The following is a 7,500-nucleotide window of genomic DNA, read 5'->3' as shown; positions in this document are numbered from 1 at the left end:
TTGGGATTATATCTGCAACACGGGCATTATCGAAAGATGGTTAAGTGGAGTCACCCAATGGGTGCCGTGCGTTATCAGGTACGTAATGCACAGTAGAGATACATTGTCGGGAGGTGGAACCCGAAAAATGTACAAGTCCGGGAATACGGGGTGCATCGTATGTAACGTTCGATGTACATATAAAGCCTGGTAGGTGTTGGGATTATATCTGCAACACGGGCATTATCGAAAGATGGTTAAGTGGAGTCACCCAATGGGTGCCGTGCGTTATAAGGTACGTAATGCACAGTAGAGATACATTGTCGGGAGGTGGAACCCGAAAAATGTACAAGTCCGGGAATACGGGGTGCATCGTATGTAACGTTCGATGTACATATAAAGCCTGGTAGGTGTTGGGATTATATCTGCAACACGGGCATTATCGAAAGATGGTTAAGTGGAGTCACCCAATGGGTGCCGTGCGTTATCAGGTACGTAATGCACAGTAGAGATACATTGTCGGGAGGTGGAACCCGAAAAATGTACAAGTCCGGGAATACGGGGTGCATCGTATGTAACGTTCGATGTACATATAAAGCCTGGTAGGTGTTGGGATTATATCTGCAACACGGGCATTATCGAAAGATGGTTAAGTGGAGTCACCCAATGGGTGCCGTGCGTTATCAGGTACGTAATGCACAGTAGAGATACATTGTCGGGAGGTGGAACCCGAAAAATGTACAAGTCCGGGAATACGGGGTGCATCGTATGTAACGTTCGATGTACATATAAAGCCTGGTAGGTGTTGGGATTATATCTGCAACACGGGCATTATCGAAAGATGGTTAAGTGGAGTCACCCAATGGGTGCCGTGCGTTATCAGGTACGTAATGCACAGTAGAGATACATTGTCGGGAGGTGGAACCCGAAAAATGTACAAGTCCGGGAATACGGGGTGCATCGTATGTAACGTTCGATGTACATATAAAGCCTGGTAGGTGTTGGGATTATATCTGCAACACGGGCATTATCGAAAGATGGTTAAGTGGAGTCACCCAATGGGTGCCGTGCGTTATCAGGTACGTAATGCACAGTAGAGATACATTGTCGGGAGGTGGAACCCGAAAAATGTACAAGTCCGGGAATACGGGGTGCATCGTATGTAACGTTCGATGTACATATAAAGCCTGGTAGGTGTTGGGATTATATCTGCAACACGGGCATTATCGAAAGATGGTTAAGTGGAGTCACCCAATGGGTGCCGTGCGTTATAAGGTACGTAATGCACAGTAGAGATACATTGTCGGGAGGTGGAACCCGAAAAATGTACAAGTCCGGGAATACGGGGTGCATCGTATGTAACGTTCGATGTACATATAAAGCCTGGTAGGTGTTGGGATTATATCTGCAACACGGGCATTATCGAAAGATGGTTAAGTGGAGTCACCCAATGGGTGCCGTGCGTTATCAGGTACGTAATGCACAGTAGAGATACATTGTCGGGAGGTGGAACCCGAAAAATGTACAAGTCCGGGAATACGGGGTGCATCGTATGTAACGTTCGATGTACATATAAAGCCTGGTAGGTGTTGGGATTATATCTGCAACACGGGCATTATCGAAAGATGGTTAAGTGGAGTCACCCAATGGGTGCCGTGCGTTATCAGGTACGTAATGCACAGTAGAGATACATTGTCGGGAGGTGGAACCCGAAAAATGTACAAGTCCGGGAATACGGGGTGCATCGTATGTAACGTTCGATGTACATATAAAGCCTGGTAGGTGTTGGGATTATATCTGCAACACGGGCATTATCGAAAGATGGTTAAGTGGAGTCACCCAATGGGTGCCGTGCGTTATCAGGTACGTAATGCACAGTAGAGATACATTGTCGGGAGGTGGAACCCGAAAAATGTACAAGTCCGGGAATACGGGGTGCATCGTATGTAACGTTCGATGTACGTATAAAGCCTGGTAAGGTGTTGGGATTATATCTGCAACACGGGCATTATCGAAAGATGGTTAAGTGGAGTCACCCAATGGGTGCCGTGCGTTATCAGGTACGTAATGCACAGTAGAGATACATTGTCGGGAGGTGGAACCCGAAAAATGTACAAGTCCGGGAATACGGGGTGCATCGTATGTAACGTTCGATGTACATATAAAGCCTGGTAGGTGTTGGGATTATATCTGCAACACGGGCATTATCGAAAGATGGTTAAGTGGAGTCACCCAATGGGTGCCGTGCGTTATCAGGTACGTAATGCACAGTAGAGATACATTGTCGGGAGGTGGAACCCGAAAAATGTACAAGTCCGGGAATACGGGGTGCATCGTATGTAACGTTCGATGTACATATAAAGCCTGGTAGGTGTTGGGATTATATCTGCAACACGGGCATTATCGAAAGATGGTTAAGTGGAGTCACCCAATGGGTGCCGTGCGTTATCAGGTACGTAATGCACAGTAGAGATACATTGTCGGGAGGTGGAACCCGAAAAATGTACAAGTCCGGGAATACGGGGTGCATCGTATGTAACGTTCGATGTACATATAAAGCCTGGTAGGTGTTGGGATTATATCTGCAACACAGGCATTATCGAAAGATGGTTAAGTGGAGTCACCCAATGGGTGCCGTGCGTTATAAGGTACGTAATGCACAGTAGAGATACATTGTCGGGAGGTGGAACCCGAAAAATGTACAAGTCCGGGAATACGGGGTGCATCGTATGTAACGTTCGATGTACATATAAAGCCTGGTAGGTGTTGGGATTATATCTGCAACACGGGCATTATCGAAAGATGGTTAAGTGGAGTCACCCAATGGGTGCCGTGCGTTATCAGGTACGTAATGCACAGTAGAGATACATTGTCGGGAGGTGGAACCCGAAAAATGTACAAGTCCGGGAATACGGGGTGCATCGTATGTAACGTTCGATGTACATATAAAGCCTGGTAGGTGTTGGGATTATATCTGCAACACGGGCATTATCGAAAGATGGTTAAGTGGAGTCACCCAATGGGTGCCGTGCGTTATCAGGTACGTAATGCACAGTAGAGATACATTGTCGGGAGGTGGAACCCGAAAAATGTACAAGTCCGGGAATACGGGGTGCATCGTATGTAACGTTCGATGTACATATAAAGCCTGGTAGGTGTTGGGATTATATCTGCAACACGGGCATTATCGAAAGATGGTTAAGTGGAGTCACCCAATGGGTGCCGTGCGTTATCAGGTACGTAATGCACAGTAGAGATACATTGTCGGGAGGTGGAACCCGAAAAATGTACAAGTCCGGGAATACGGGGTGCATCGTATGTAACGTTCGATGTACATATAAAGCCTGGTAGGTGTTGGGATTATATCTGCAACACAGGCATTATCGAAAGATGGTTAAGTGGAGTCACCCAATGGGTGCCGTGCGTTATAAGGTACGTAATGCACAGTAGAGATACATTGTCGGGAGGTGGAACCCGAAAAATGTACAAGTCCGGGAATACGGGGTGCATCGTATGTAACGTTCGATGTACATATAAAGCCTGGTAGGTGTTGGGATTATATCTGCAACACGGGCATTATCGAAAGATGGTTAAGTGGAGTCACCCAATGGGTGCCGTGCGTTATCAGGTACGTAATGCACAGTAGAGATACATTGTCGGGAGGTGGAACCCGAAAAATGTACAAGTCCGGGAATACGGGGTGCATCGTATGTAACGTTCGATGTACATATAAAGCCTGGTAGGTGTTGGGATTATATCTGCAACACGGGCATTATCGAAAGATGGTTAAGTGGAGTCACCCAATGGGTGCCGTGCGTTATCAGGTACGTAATGCACAGTAGAGATACATTGTCGGGAGGTGGAACCCGAAAAATGTACAAGTCCGGGAATACGGGGTGCATCGTATGTAACGTTCGATGTACATATAAAGCCTGGTAGGTGTTGGGATTATATCTGCAACACGGGCATTATCGAAAGATGGTTAAGTGGAGTCACCCAATGGGTGCCGTGCGTTATCAGGTACGTAATGCACAGTAGAGATACATTGTCGGGAGGTGGAACCCGAAAAATGTACAAGTCCGGGAATACGGGGTGCATCGTATGTAACGTTCGATGTACATATAAAGCCTGGTAGGTGTTGGGATTATATCTGCAACACGGGCATTATCGAAAGATGGTTAAGTGGAGTCACCCAATGGGTGCCGTGCGTTATCAGGTACGTAATGCACAGTAGAGATACATTGTCGGGAGGTGGAACCCGAAAAATGTACAAGTCCGGGAATACGGGGTGCATCGTATGTAACGTTCGATGTACATATAAAGCCTGGTAGGTGTTGGGATTATATCTGCAACACGGGCATTATCGAAAGATGGTTAAGTGGAGTCACCCAATGGGTGCCGTGCGTTATCAGGTACGTAATGCACAGTAGAGATACATTGTCGGGAGGTGGAACCCGAAAAATGTACAAGTCCGGGAATACGGGGTGCATCGTATGTAACGTTCGATGTACGTATAAAGCCTGGAAGGTGTTGGGATTATATCTGCAACACGGGCATTATCGAAAGATGGTTAAGTGGAGTCACCCAATGGGTGCCGTGCGTTATCAGGTACGTAATGCACAGTAGAGATACATTGTCGGGAGGTGGAACCCGAAAAATGTACAAGTCCGGGAATACGGGGTGCATCGTATGTAACGTTCGATGTACATATAAAGCCTGGTAGGTGTTGGGATTATATCTGCAACACGGGCATTATCGAAAGATGGTTAAGTGGAGTCACCCAATGGGTGCCGTGCGTTATAAGGTACGTAATGCACAGTAGAGATACATTGTCGGGAGGTGGAACCCGAAAAATGTACAAGTCCGGGAATACGGGGTGCATCGTATGTAACGTTCGATGTACATATAAAGCCTGGTAGGTGTTGGGATTATATCTGCAACACGGGCATTATCGAAAGATGGTTAAGTGGAGTCACCCAATGGGTGCCGTGCGTTATAAGGTACGTAATGCACAGTAGAGATACATTGTCGGGAGGTGGAACCCGAAAAATGTACAAGTCCGGGAATACGGAAAAGTTCCCCATGAAAGGCTGGGGATACAATTATTGATACAAATAATGTGCCTAAGGGTACATTTATTTTTCTAAGTCCCAGAAATCCGTCACTGAACATCACGACTTACAAACACATCTTCCCCCGGTCCTCCCATATACGGCACGGGGACAAGTATGAAGAATGAAAATCATGTGTGTATGGAACATATAATGTGCCTGAGAGCACATTTTTTTTCTAAGTCCCAGAAATCCGTCACTGAACATCACGACTTACAAACACATCTTCCCCCGGTCCTCCCATATACGGCACGGGGACAAGTATGAAGAATGAAAACTATGTGTGTATGAAACATATAATGTGCCTGAGAGCACATTTTTTTTCTAAGTCCCAGAAATCCGTCACTGAACATCACGACTTACAAACACATCTTCCCCCGGTCCTCCCATATACGGCACCGGGACAAGTATGAAGTATGAAAATTTTTGGTCACAGCGTGAAATCCCTCTAATGATCATGAAAATAGCATCGGATCACTTATCTGACCATAAAAAGTGAACCAAAACCCTATTTGGACAAACTTTTTGGTCCTATGAAAAATTCACTTTTCATATATGTCATGGTCGAAAATTTTCTAAGTCCCAAAAAATCACATATTCTCGAATATCTCGAAAACTACTTATCGGACAGGGGTCAACCAAGGTGTTTTAGAAAGGTCTTTACAAGCTCTATTTAATGAGCCATAGCGACTTTCAAGTGATTTTTTGACACTTTTTCGCATATCGGCATCCTTGGTTCCCTTACTGGCCATAGGCCATAGGGCACCGAACGGCCAACTTTTGGTCCGGGGGTGAAATTTTTTTTTCACGAGATTTTGATGAAAATGGCTTCGGAACGCGTTTCTAATAATGAAAAGTGAAACCAAACAGTATTTGCGACGAAAAAATTGTCCTATGAAAAAATCACTTTTTCTTAGGGTACGGGTCAAAAAATTTCTAAGTCCCAAAAAATCACTTATTCTCGAATATCTCGAAAACTACTTATCGGACAGGGGTCAACCAAGGTGTTTTAGAAAGGTCTTTACTAGCTCTATTTAATGAGCCATAGCGACTTTCAAGTGATTTTTTGACACTTTTTCGCATATCGGCATCCTTGGTTCCCATACTGGCCATAGGCCATAGGGCACCGAACGGCCAACTTTTGGTCCGGGGGTGAAATTTTTTTTTCACGAGATTTTGATGAAAATGGCTTCGGAACGCGTTTCTAATAATGAAAAGTGAAACCAAACAGTATTTGCGAAGAAAAAATTGTCCTATGAAAAAATCACTTTTTCTTAGGGTACGGGTCAAAAATTTTCTAAGTCCCAAAAAATCACTTATTCTCGAATATCTCGAAAACTACTTATCGGACAGGGGTCAACCAAGGTGTTTTAGAAAGGTCTTTACTAGCTCTATTTAATGAGCCATAGCGACTTTCAAGTGATTTTTTGACACTTTTTCGCATATCGGCATCCTTGGTTCCCATACTGGCCATAGGCCATAGGGCACCGAACGGCCAACTTTTGGTCCGGGGGTGAAATTTTTTTTTCACGAGATTTTGATGAAAATGGCTTCGGAACGCGTTTCTAATAATGAAAAGTGAAACCAAACAGTATTTGCGAAGAAAAAATTGTCCTATGAAAAAATCACTTTTTCTTAGGGTACGGGTCAAAAATTTTCTAAGTCCCAAAAAATCACATTTTCTCGAATATCTCGAAAACTACTTATCGGACAGGGGTCAACCAAGGTGTTTTAGAAAGGTCTCAACAAGCTCTAAATAATGGGCCATAGCGACTTTTTAGTGATTTTTTGACAAATTTTGTCATATCGGCATCCCGAGTTCCCATACTGGCCATAGGCCATGGGGCCCCGAACGAAAAAATTTTGGTCCGAGGGTCAAAATTTTTTTTCTCATAAATTTGTTCAAAACGCCGTCGGAACGCGCCTTAGATCATGAAAAGTGAAAAGAAACAGTATTTTGCAAAAGTTGGGGTGGCCTATGACTTACATGGCCACGTCCTAGGTCCGAGTTCCCGAGGTCGTGTTCTTCAGTGGCGGAAAAAAATGGCCACTTGTGGGAGATGCAAAATGTTCATTTTGTATTATAGGGGACACACTATCGAAGCGAAAATTTCAGAAATGGCCTAAAACGTGAAGAAATGATGGGGTATGTACGAAAAGAAGGTTTTTATGGTCAAACGGTGAAAATTTTTTTTTATGAAAAATTTTGGTCTCCCACCGTTCATGAATTTCTAGGACCAAAAATCGAAAAATTTCAAAACTTCACGATCGAAAGGGAAACGCATATGTGGTGTTCCTAGGTGTGTACGGTGTACGAAAAACGGGTTCACGATGAGATATCAGGCAAATAAGTGGACCTAAAGTGAGTTATACGGGTAAGACGAGGTGTCCAAAGACCGAAATAGGGGTA

This window comes from Anopheles stephensi, unplaced genomic scaffold, assembly GCF_013141755.1.
Source record: "Anopheles stephensi strain Indian unplaced genomic scaffold, UCI_ANSTEP_V1.0 ucontig370, whole genome shotgun sequence".
In the NCBI taxonomy this organism is placed as follows: Eukaryota; Metazoa; Arthropoda; class Insecta; order Diptera; family Culicidae; genus Anopheles; species Anopheles stephensi.
This window is presented reverse-complemented; position numbering follows the sequence as displayed.